Consider the following 13,231-nt stretch of genomic DNA (forward strand, 5'->3'; position numbering starts at 1 on the left):
GGTCAGTTTTCTTTCTCTTCTGATTGTACCATGATGCTGAGGATGCGTTCCATAGTAAACTTTAGTAGCGATGGACGTGTAAGAAACAACGATGATAAAAAGGCAACAAAACCCCAATGACAACTGTGATGCTCGCAGGTGAAAGAAAGTAGTGATATCTAAGCGGCCCAGGAAAAATGGTGAAAAAACGATAGCTGTAGACAGGGCAGTTGTAAACCAAACACCCGCAACAGCTGCTCCAAACATCTTCTTTTTGATGAGGCGATGCTTGAATGGACGAAAAGTTGCGTGCATCCGCTCCAAAGAAATAGCAACAAGGTTTGCTATAGAGACTGATGGAAAGAAGCAAGTCAAACTTTTTGTAACTATTGACTCCTCATAGCTCCAAAAGTTACAGCCATTACCCAATGACAAAATATGAACGATCAAGTTGTAGGTGGAAAACATGTCTGCAACCGCCAGGCTAATCACCAGGTACATGCTACGCTTGCGAAGGCCTCGCTCTTTCAGGTAAATAATGATTGTAAGGGCGTTTATGGTAACTATAGCAACAGCTTCGATGTTAAGTACTGTCAGCCAGGCAATGCACTCGGACGAAGAGAAGGGCTCCAAAGTTGGAGTAAATGTCCCGCTTTGGTCATTGGCCATCTACGTGCAAGAAAGAAAACGACAATTAAAACACTAGGATAGTTTGTGATTAGCTAAGACAAATGCAGTTTTAGGTTACGCAATACAAAAGAGAGGACAGAGGTAATTCAGTAAAAAAAAAAATTAAGGTTAGAAACCAAGCATTATGATTGGCTAATGATCACAGATAGTCAATCAAATGTAAGTCCTCTTTTTGTACATTTTGAAAAAATAAACACTGGTAAATATAAGACCTCTGGGCTCGTGCAGTTTAGTTGTTTTTTAAAAACCTTATAAGTTTTTTTTGTCCCAAATTGCACGAAGACATCGTGATTATTCGTATACACACAATCTCCCTTTGAAATGATGAACGAATGCACTTCGTATTACAAACATTCCGTGCTAAAATGTATTTCATCATGATCGTTTCATAAAGAAGCTGAAAATGAAGTAATACAGAGAGAACCAACAAAAGCGGCCTCTAAGTGGCTCACCGACGTCGAGAACAAACGCCCGATATGAGTTTAAATATTGATCCACAAGTGGACGCTATCTTTGAGAAGACAATGTTGGAGAAACAGCCTATGTTTCAACACTATGCACACATTTCTGGGTTGTTTTCCGAGATCGCCTGTTAATTGTCTTGTAAAAGCGCACACAAAATCATTGAATTTTGTTTACTTTTTTCTTAAAGGTTCTTTACAATCTACCCAAAATACTTCCATGCTGTTATACGTCCCTTTAACTGAGAGATCGAAAATAATTTGTACCTGTTACACGTTTGTTACAGAGCGGAAATCGAAATGTTTTGACTATTTATAGGTTTCGAAACTTTGTTCTTTTCTTCAAACGATATGTGCCAATAATTTGATACATCCACACTACACTTTTTATTTGTCGAGTCCTTTAAATGTTCAAGTCCAAGTTCAAGATCATAAAACCTATAAGGTAAAAACGGATTCAACCTGAGAACGGATTTGACCGACAACATATACAATAAGACACTAAAATCTTTGCTTCAAAATCCGACCAACGACAATAAGGTCTTAGAATACAACAATAAAGCGCAAATTAAGATACGAAAAGCGAATGAGAAAATTTTAACATTTTTTAAAGGTTGAAATTTGAAATGACAATAAAAAAGGCCTTAGAGAACAAAAGTAAAAGAGAAGAAAAGCAAAGGAGATGACAAGGATTGGGGACGCTATACAAACTGTTACAGCTTCGCACAAATAGTCATCCTGTTTTTCTTAGTTTTATTCTCATTTCAAGTTAGTTTAAATTTTATTTACCGTTTGTTCAAAAACAAGAAGGTAAATGAAGTAATATACCAGCCTTTTGTTCCCGTTTTTAACAAAAGCCAGCCAATATGATAACAGGAAACCGGTTGCTGCAAAAGTCATTAATTTCAACTGTTAAAGAGCCTTTCAAAGCAGGGCAAATAAAGTGCAAGGCTTTTAAGACGCTGAATTACTAACCTTGGACACAACTCTTTCAGTTTTTGTCTTGGGCAATTTGTCATAAACCTTGTCTTACACTCCAAAGTGCAAGCTACGACACCTTTTTATTTTTTCCAGTAAATTCAGTGGCGGTAATTGTGCTTCGCCCTCACGCGAACCATTTAAGTGGAAAAAAGTAGTAGTGTAAGTTAAGTTACGGACCTCGACTTCTGTGAATAAAAGCCGACATATATTTTCTTCCAATAAAACGTATTCGAGTGTACTACCTGTTTCTTAAACTTTCGTAGTTGTCTGACTTCAGTCTGACTTCCTCTCCAGCTGCATGAAAAACGGTTTTGTGTTTAACCCATTGTTAAGAGCACTTGTCTCAATTAAGAGTTTCAACACATAATTGGCCTTATAATTGTCCTTGTCGCTTCTTATGTCGTCAGTAATATGTAATATTAGAAAACAGTCCTAAGAAAATACGCGCGCTGATTGGTTAAAAATCGTGTTTCATTTAAGTGGAAAAAAAGTAGTAGTGTAAGTTAAGTTACGGACCTCGACTTCTGTGAATAAAAGCCGATATATATTTTCTTTCAAGAAAACGTATTCGAGTTTACTAGCTGATTCTTAAACTTGCGTAATTGCGCCGAATGAAAATTTGCTGTAGAAGATGGAAGTTTAAAGTAAGGTTAATTCACAAACATGGTCACCTGTCCAGCGTGAGACAATAACGCCTCCGCGAGGTCATGTTATTGATCGTCGGCATTTTACAAAAGAAATAACAGTTTCCTGCTTTTAAGTAATATGTAATGAGGTAATGAAAGTATATTCTAGTGTTTATTTAAAAAGACTGGTCTGACATTTAGCCTTTAAACTTGATCAGTACGTTGCCAGGACTGTCAAAAAGTAGCTCACGTAAACAGGAGAAAATTATTTTTCCTGAAAAAGACTTGAGAAGTGAAGTCGCTTCCAAAAAATTGCTAAAGTGAGTTGTGAAGAAATGAGCAACAAACTAAGATCCAAAGTTAAATAAATAAAATATTGTGTTCTGCTGTTTCACCTTAAGTGACAGAATAGAAGCACAGTCTGCTGTGTTTAAATTAATATTCGTTGATAACTTCCTCTCCAGCTGCATGTTTTTAACCCATTGTTAAGAGCACTTGTCTTAATTAAAGGTTTTAACACATAATTTGCCTTAGAATTGTCCTAGTCGCTTCTTCTGTCCAGCTTGGGACAATAAGGCCTCCACGAGGTCATGTTATTGATCGTTGGCATTTTACAAAAGAAATAACGTGAAAGTTTGGGAGAACTCGAAAAAGCTGAGGAAACACTCGCCTGCGGCTCGAGTTCCCACAGCATTTCTCGTTCTCCCAAACTTTCACTCGTGTTTCTATATAACAATTATTCCATGAGCCCGAGTTGGATATGAAGTTATAAAATAACCAAGGAGCGCGTAGCGCGAGTTGGTTATAATCACTTCATATCCAACAAGGGCGAATGGAATATTTGTTTTAGTAAATTCTCAAACCTGGTTTTGCCGCCGATTTTTATTTCCACAATTTTACAAAGCGTCCGGAAAGACCATCTTGGCGCACTATTTTCCATATGACGTAAAACTCCGACTATTTAAACAATAGAGTGTTTCTGTCGAGTTACTATCGGCAAATAGTTGCCCCGCGGAAATTTGATGTTCTTAAAACAAATATTCGAGGTCAAATATGCTAGTTTTAAGAACATCAAATTTCCAAGGGGCAACTATCAGACCAATAGTTCCGAGACAGAAACACTCTATTGTCTTTATTGTTCACTACTGAATTTTCTTCCGCGCGCCAGCTCGAAAATCACGTTGAATTATTTTCAACTTTATTAGACGAAAGCCGTGTCAGCCAATGTAAATTTGAAAACGAAAACAAACAAAAACCCTCTAAATACAATTTTGATTGTTTATTTTCCATAAGGCCGCTTGTTTACAGAGGTATTTTCAGCGGACGACTACTATCCATCCTGGTATTTTCCTCGGACGGGCACTATGGGCTGATAGTGTCTCTCCGCGGACGAACACTATCGCGTCACGTGATCAATTTAAACCAATAATAATCGGAGAAAATTTAGTGGTGAACTATAATGGCTCATAGTCGAGTTTTTTAGCCAATCAAAAAGCTAGAAATGCAATAGTCGGAGCTGAAAATTTACTAAAACTCGATAGAAACAAGGTATTTGTTAAATAATAATAATAATAATAATAAGAAGAAGAAGAAGAAGAAGAAGAACAAAAAGAATAAGAATAAGAATAAGAATAAGAATAAGAATAAGAATAATAATGTACTACCATTTGCGTCCATCACTGAAGTGTGACGAATTTTGCGCGTAGTGTTACTTTTCAAACGTCAACGATTTCGTCTCATACCTGTCACGTTTGAGAAATGAAACGTTCGCGGTCAGGTCACGATATTGATAACGTTTTTGGTGCCAAACGATCATGTTTTATTCGCATGCTGTGCATGTTTACAAGTTTTGCCCGCTCACTTAAATATATATACGTTTTGGAAATTACTAGTATGGAGGCGAGAAAAGTGAACCAATATGGCAGAAGTTATAATTGGCTCAAGATCGTTAATTCCTGATTATTGATAGCATTATCAGTGACGGAGGCGACAGAATTACGGGTTATATTGCACCGAGTGTTACACAATTTGCAAGGGAGTTGCGTGTTTCTGTAAACACGGTAAAATCGGTGTGGTTTAGATACTGTGAAGAAATGAGAACATCGGCGAAACCTATAGGAGGCTTGACATCCGAAAACTAAAGGAAGATGACCGTGGACTCATTGACGTTTTGAAGCTCCACTCTCCATCCACGACCCTTTATGGAATAATCGAGGAGTTGGAACAACTTGGAGGATAACAAATTTCAATGTGGGCCGTTTCACGATCCATAAAAAGCAGGCTACCTTCCGGTCATCAGTATTCAAGAAAAAACTTACAAAAGTGGGAATGGAGCGATTCACCCCAGATAACTTACTTTATGGTCAGCTGTTTATCAATAACGTGTCTTCAAAAGATCCAAGGAGCCTAGAATTTTTCGACGAAGCGGGAATAAAGATTCCTGACGTGGGAACAGCGTATGGACACAGCGCGAAAGGATCACGATGTGTAGAAGTAGGTAGGAAACTAGAATCGCCGAATACTACTTTAAGTATGCTGGTTTCTCTGAACGGCCCAGAGTATTATAAGGCCCGTTTTCTTTCATTTCGTAAACGAAGCAGTCAAAGTTCCTTTGGCAGTTCTTAAGAACACGAAATTGGTCCTCATTAAGAAGATTTTTGTCACCGTGCACTTCCAAAAGGTGTTTAGCCCTCGGTGTCCTCTGTCGTGCTTCTCGACAGGGATCGATTATCTCGTAACTTAATGCTAATTAGTCAGAGGAGGCGATTGTGACGGTTCTTGATCCACTGGGTCTCGGAAGATTGCGAGGATGGAACAGGTGGCAAAAATAACCTAAGGAACTTAAGAATATACAATTGCAGGATTTAAAACAAGGAAAACGAACTAACCCCAAAAGAGTTAAACTAGTGTACTAAACCTTAATATACTTACCTAAATAAATAATTATCTATTTTCCAACTTAACTTAAACGATAATACTAAATTTACTAATTGCTTTACTCTAATATTTACAGACAATACCTTCAGTTCTTTTCTAGCAAACCCAGTTCAGTCCTTTATAAGCAAATCCAACAGTCCAGTTCTCCAACAGACTAACATCAGTTTCCACGTCGACTTCTTTAAATCTCAGCGCCTACTTCTCGTCTGGCTCTCAGTTCCTTCTAAGTTCTCGCGTCTCTCTCAATCTGACCGTTTCTTCTCTTTTCTTCTCTTTCCTTGCCCCCACTGACAAAGGGAGTTTTGTCGCTGATTCTCCGGCCGGCTCCTACTATTGACTCATAGCAAGGATACCTTTTTTTCCAACTTCTTTCGACTGCTCTTGCTCTTTTTTCAACCGCAAACTTTCTGCTCCACCAACCAAAACGTATCTCAAGGTTACAACAATTTATACTGTTACTATACATTAGTTAAGCTTTCAACATGAGACTTTTTTCCTACTAGAAATGATACAACAACGCTAGTCCATTGACACCGTTATGAAATAGGAATAATTAACAACACTGAACTATGGAACTTATGTGAAGAGAACAGGAAGAATGATAGAAAAGAAAGACGAAGGGAGACTATACATAATTAATGTGAAAGCGAGAAAAAAGAAATTTCGTGAAAGGTATAATGAACTACTCCCAGCTCCTCCGTTTTTCCAATTTTCATCTAAATTCATTCGTATTACTTCAATATCAAATAAATCTAAAGCAAATGTAAGTGCTTTACCAGTTTTTCTTGCTTCCTTTAAGTTTTTAAATTGAATTTATCTAAAAGAATTATACCCTTTCGTTTTAAAATGTTCTTTCTTACTTGCAAAATTAACTTTTTATTGGTATTAAAAAAATATTGCTTTTTGCAATTGATATGGGGTTAAATTAACACTGACTGAAAAATAATGTTCTTTCATATTTTATCTCTTGCAAAAATCTTATACTTAAAATTGCTTTGCAAAGAAAAAAAAGCAATTTATACAACAATCAATTCACCACTAACAGTATTAATTCCCATTTCATTATTTAAACCAGCATAAATAGAATAATTGTGACGGGCGGCTTGACTTAGTCTATAAAGAAAATATAATTTTTTTGGTTCATTTGTTAAATCTAGTTTATTTTCACTTAAATAAAAGTAAATAATACTTGTGACCCAGCATAAATAAATCATTAAATATTCTTACTTTATTATCTGATTCATAATCATTTGCAGGATAATATTCATTTCCATATTGTAATCTGAGAGATGTTAATCTTAAATTAGAAAAAGTGTTTAAAATATAAGGGTTTTGTGGATCATTATTATTTACATCGGTATTTGGTAAAAATATAAAAACGTTCTTTGGGTGTTTTCATCTGGTGATACTTACAAGTCACCTCTTGCAACATTTCTTGTAGACGAAGATAAAACTTTTTCGTGAAGAAATCTATCCTTTTTAGTTTCAAAAAATTACTATTAACACATGATTGTTCTTTTGATGTAAATTTGAACAATGGCATCCATGATTCAGTTTTAGGTGGCAGCTTGGTCCAGTGGTTAGGGTCTTTGGATTTGCCAGAGGCTGTCCTGGGTTCAAACCCGTTCTAACCTTTAGTTTGGTTTTTTTTCCTGGTTGTCCTGGGGTCAACTATACCGCGCTCTGTAACTAGCCCACTGATGGCCTCCTTCCATCCCACCAGTTGGGGTTCTTAATAATGTTTCTGTTAAGTTTGAATTGTTTCTTTCAGATTATTAAAAGTGAAGTGCCTGTGAACTAGCTTGATAGCTAAGTGCACTTGCAATATAAACAGAGCATTTACATCTTTTACAGATTTTCTTACAACTCTTTTATCATCTTGTGCAGCTGCTTGATAAATTAATTCATTATCATCTTGAAATTCAATAAAAAGGTCAAGATTCATTGGTGGATTTAATTGATATTCTTAAGTTTCAAAAGCAGAGTAACGATTTAATGGCATTATTGTGTCAAATGTCTTTGTTAATCTTGGATCACCATTACAAGTACCAACTTTTAATGCTGCTCTTTGTTTTATTCCTGAATTATCATTTAAAACTTTACTATTTGTTTATCAAGATACCGAAATTCATTTTTTGTAACTGATTCAGCATATTCTTTTTTATAAAAATAAGTTTGTCTACATTATCAACAACATAAAGTTCTCTTGCATTTGATTTTAGAGCAATTTTATTAATTAGTGAAAAGGAACCATTAATTGGAGTGGCAGGAGAATCATCAGCAAGACCAGCCCCGGTTGCTTTTGCTTTAAAAGTATAGTTAACTCGAAAATACTCATTATACCAATCATACCAATCGTTTCTCTAGTTAATTGAAAACCTATAACCAGATTGTTCTGTCATTGGTGTATCAAGAATATTAAAATTAAGTGTCTTTTTTTTTCTTTTTTTTTTTTCTTAAAAATTTTTTTTTTTTTTTTGGAAAAAAAAAACGAAAGAAGGGAAGAAAGAAAGAAACAATTAAAAAAGAAATAATTAAAAAAAAGTGGAAACTTAAAAAGTTTCAACCTCTTTTGAAAAAGCTAAGAGGTAATTTTTTAAACGATATAATAAAAAGAGAAAAATGTTTAGAAATCCAGAATCATTAGAAAAAACTACTTATAATAAAATCAACCATATCAACTTTATTATTTTGTCTACCTGTTGCCCTTACATTAATTAAAACTTTTTTCTTATTACATTTAACCAACTTAATCATTTTGTTTAAATTTGAAATGGGTAAGTATAGATTAATTACTTTTTGAAAATGCATAAATTACATCATTTTGTCGTTGATTAAAGGTTAGTTTATTAAAAGCAATATCACAGTGAATATAAATTGTATCAACATCTCTTGTAATGTTTGGCAAACTTTCTGATACATTATTTTGTTTGTCAAATACGTTCTTTTAAAAACCAAGAAGATGTGGAAACTTACCATTACTTAAATAAATTTCGTAATTACTATCAAAACAAATAACACTTTTATAAATAGTGGTGTTAAAATAAGTTCCATAAAGTGTTTTGTTTACCATCAGATTGTAAAAGGCTCATGTGTGATTGAAGATTGCTGTTTACTGAAGCCTAATCATACATTCCATCCAGTAAAGTTATTGTTTTCCAAAATTTATCAGTCTTTTTAATTTCTTCAATTTTAATGCATTAACACGTACATCATACCACGAATAAAACTCTACAAGGGAATAGAAAAACATTTGCGAGCCGTTGGAGTCGTGATTGGCTTTCAACATCAACCGCACTGTCGCATTCAAAAACCGCATGACACATGACACACGTAGAAACTTGCCGCCCAGTTTCACATCACGACATTGGAACATAAACGAAATGGGACAACAGGACGTTAAAGTAGTTTCAAATGCACAATACGGAAAAAGACTGCGTTTATCGTCCTGTAACAGCCTTGCTACTAATGATCTTTTCGATACTCATTTCCATGATAAAATTAGCGAGGAGAACTGAGCAGATTCGGCCATGTCTACAAGTAGCCCAGCGACGAATGACCTACGGTTGAAGCCACACTGAGTCAACGAAAACGGTGAGTGATCTCAGTCCAAATACCAGTAAACGTTTTGAAACACCATTTGAAGACCACGAGAGAGACTACCCTTATAAAATTAACCGTGGAACCAATTCATGGCGTTAATTCTTTGCCGAGTGAACGTAATGATATCGGTTAAATGTGTTTCCCTTGGAGATTGGAATCAGAGACGGAAGATGGCATAGCAAGTAAATTTTTTCATGGTCGTTTTGATTTAAGTTGGAGATTTCCATGGTCGTGCCTCTCGCAAATTTGACTTTGGAAATTTCCGTGGTCATTTTGCATCACCCCATAGTTTAGACGTTGGAAATTTCTGTGGTCATTTTGTATCAACCCTACAGCTTTGACGTTGGAAATTCCCGTCGTCATTTTGCATTGCATTGGACTGATTTTAAACTTAGAGGTTATGATGATGTCGTCAAACAGATTTGAATGTTGAGAAACACTTGCAACACTCATTTGCCTTTCTTAAACAAAAAAATCTATCCACCTTCTTTAATTTGGAAATATTTGGAACCTTTCTTCTCATTCTTGACATAAATTTATGTTTCTGGCAATAAATGAAAGAAACCTCTGAATTTCTTGCCAAGTACTTTTAGCAAAAAAAGATCATTTTTAAGGAAAATGGTCCATCTTTCAGTACACTTCCACAGGACCGGCAATTCTGGCATGCTTTCTTGGTATTTTTGCCACACTTAACTGAGTGGAAGGTTGGCAAAAAAACCGTACATTGAGCCTTTTTTTTTTCAAATCCAAGCTTGGCAATCCGGGTTTATTTTAAACCTTAAATAACCTACTTTGTGCCAAAATTCCCGGTTTTCTTGGCACATTTTAATCGGAAATATCAACATTTTGGCAAAAATTAACGTTATTGAATATCTCCGTTGGTTTTAGACAAACCCTTAAATACGAACCCTTCTTGGGAGTAACTGCAGAATATTACCCTGCCACTCGAACAAAGTTCTGCCAAGCCAGCTACGCGGTAGGCAGAAACTAATAAATTCAAGTGGAAGTATGTAATTTATTCAAGTAACAATCAACTGCGAATTGAAAATGGCTATCTTAGAAGCTGGCTGCGTGGTACGCGGTAAGCATTGAGATAATCAATTCAAGTCTATTTTAGAAACTGGCTACGCTGTACACGGAAGATAATCAATTCAAGATGGAAGGCTATCTTAGAAGGTGGCTACGCGGTACGCAGTGAGATAATCTCGTGAACGTGTAGTTAACCAAGCCGTAAATTGAAAGCTAAAATGTTAAAAAAGTGCTAATCACTGAAACGAACGCTTAGGCTTAATCAGTAAACGAGTGCTATTTTGTTGGCTAGATTGCAGAATACCCGGCCCACAAAATATCTAACTTGAAAGCTGCTCCCGCAGTGCCGCCGTCGTGTTGTATTGCTGCGCCCGCAGTCGTACAGCCCCGTAGTCGTTAGTCACGGTTGAAATGATAATCAGTCGTGTTGCAATGCTGCTTCCGCAGTCCCGCAGTCTCGTAGTCGTCAAAATGAATTACAACTCCGTTGCTTAATCGAGCGCATCGATGCCTCGTTTGTTACAACGACAACAACAACAACAAAACAAAATACATTACTTGTACCCTTTCTTTAATTTGTCGCGCCGAATATCCTATTTTAGTGAATCATATGATCGCAAGCACTTTTTCAAACACCCAAGGTATTCTACTATCGCGCTTCTCATGAAAATACCTCGCTCTATAATCCATAATCGTTCTATAATCGTTCTATAATCCAAATAATCGTGAGTTCAAACATTGACGCACAATCAGTCGCTTAACATCTTCACCATCTTTGTAAGATACCCGGGAACAGGTAAACGAATCGTGACATCACTTGAAAATTCTTTCACTCTACTTGATACATTGGTCAACCCTTCCTAAAAAAATATCATATTTGGTTCAATTTTTGATACCGTTTTTTGTTAATCTTTTCAGGAAAATCGTCCGCAATTCAGCATGCCACCCAAGACCCGTTAGAACACTTAGAGTTAACTTCTCCAATTATCAGCAAAACAACGTCCTCTATTGGTGAAACTGCTGGCAAATCAACATCAAGGATTCATTCTCTCCCCTGAAGTCTTTGACATTCTTAACAAGTTAATGAAGTCGGACGAGGATAACGCCACTGGGCACGTTCAGCTGTTATGCACAAAGTTCATACCACTATTCGACTGAGGAGAGCAGAGTCATCCCTTTGCTCAACGTGGCGAGACTGATCGCTAAAACGGACCATGGACATGGTCTGTTTGCCATTCCACTAGCGTTCAGGCTGACACTCACAGAAATGGAGACGGCTGCTAACCACCTGTCAACTGAGGTAATAGAAGACTTCAATGAAAGTTTCAAGAACATCTACGACAATGGTCAACTTCACGTCACCTTCGAGCCCAACGCACAGCAGCTCCTTAGGGACAACATCGATCAGTTTGTCGCAGAGGTTAACGAAGGCATCCGAGACGGCAAAGTCCCCCCAAAGTCCAAAATGCCGGAGCTGGTTCTAAGAGTCGCGGCAGCAATGCATGTTTTTAATCACACCATGACTAAACTTCTCGCCGGAGTTCCAGCTTCTGCCCCACCAACTGAAATTTCGAAATCTACACTGGAAAATGCAACTGAATTTGTTCACCATCTGGAGAGCCAGAAGGAAATTCTGTGTCAAGTAAGTAACACTGGAACAGTTTCTGCAATCCGTTAATTACTCTTCGAAATTGACTCTAGTTCCTGTTTTACGGCTTGCCTACAAACACAAAAAATACACTACCCTCCGTACCCTAGGTCCAGAGATCTTCTATTTCAGTATTAGGTTTGTATCTTCAAATACGGGAGCGACAAATGAAAACTATCGGTCAACCACTCAATTCGATTTTACTTCCACTAAAATTTTCTCGGGCGCGAGAATAACAAACACGGCTGTAGTTGTTGGAAGAACCACTTAGCATTGTATAAATATTGCCATTGCCATACATATGTATAAATATTGTATGAAAAGTGAAAAGTATAGTTAACCGCACCGTAAAACGAAAGCTAAAAAGTTAAAAGAGCGTTAAGTCCTAATGACTGAAACGAGCGCTTAGGCTTACTTATAGCCTGTTCTAGGCTCCCAGATAGTCGGGAAAACGAAAACGACTGCATAGGAAAAGCGAGCGGGGCTCGACCCACGCCCAAGCCCAAGCCCCCACTCATTTTTCGCTCGCACTTTTTTCTCTTTCCCTACTATCTGGGAGCCTGGAACAGGCTAGCTTACTTAGTAAACGAGTGCTATTTTCTTCCTACGATCTTGTGAAAATTGTAGATAACTGAACTATAAAATTCTCAATCGAACACTGCTTGATTCGCGAGTCATGCCTTTAGAACGAGAAATACTGTTTGAAATAAACTACATACTTCGACTTGAATTTATTAGTTTCTGTGTACCGCGTAGCAAGGTACGCAGAACTTTATTGGGGTGGCAGGGTATTCTGCAGTTGATCCTCCTTGAATATTCAAAAGGCTCCGCTATGTTAGTGTATTTGTTGGTGATGACGTGTAAATGTGAAAATAGGAGAACGTTATTTTGTAAAGTAAACGGAAATAGCCCTGGCATTACGGTAACAGATAAAACTTTATGAAAGTCAGTGACTGTAGTAAATGAATATGATAAGCAGAAAAGAGAAGTTAATATTCTATTGAATGACCATGTTTAGGGGCGAGATGAGTTTTGCGGAAAGGCAAATCCATTTCAGTTTGCTGGTGCGCATTGGCAGTGGCGGTTAGTGCTGGGACACGGAACCATTTTTCGTTCTCTAGGATTTATGTATCAACCCTCGGACCCGGGGAAAAATGGTACAGCCTTTCAAGTCAACTGGTTGGTCGACAGGTTAGCGAATTTGTCAAAAGAAAGTTCTTTCAGCTCTTTCGAAGTGAGATTTGTCGCGTTCAAGTCGGTAATTTGTGGCGGGAAAA

General features: G+C 37.0%; 1 pseudogene; it reads left to right on the forward strand.

Moving 5' to 3' along the window:
* Window positions 1–5,065: 5,065 nt before the first annotated feature.
* On the forward strand, window positions 5,066–11,984 carry LOC138017712 (uncharacterized; annotated as a pseudogene).
* The last annotated feature ends 1,247 nt before the right edge of the window (window positions 11,985–13,231 follow it).

This window comes from Montipora capricornis, chromosome 9 (assembly GCF_036669925.1).
Source record: "Montipora capricornis isolate CH-2021 chromosome 9, ASM3666992v2, whole genome shotgun sequence".
NCBI classification, from domain to species: domain Eukaryota; kingdom Metazoa; phylum Cnidaria; class Anthozoa; order Scleractinia; family Acroporidae; genus Montipora; species Montipora capricornis.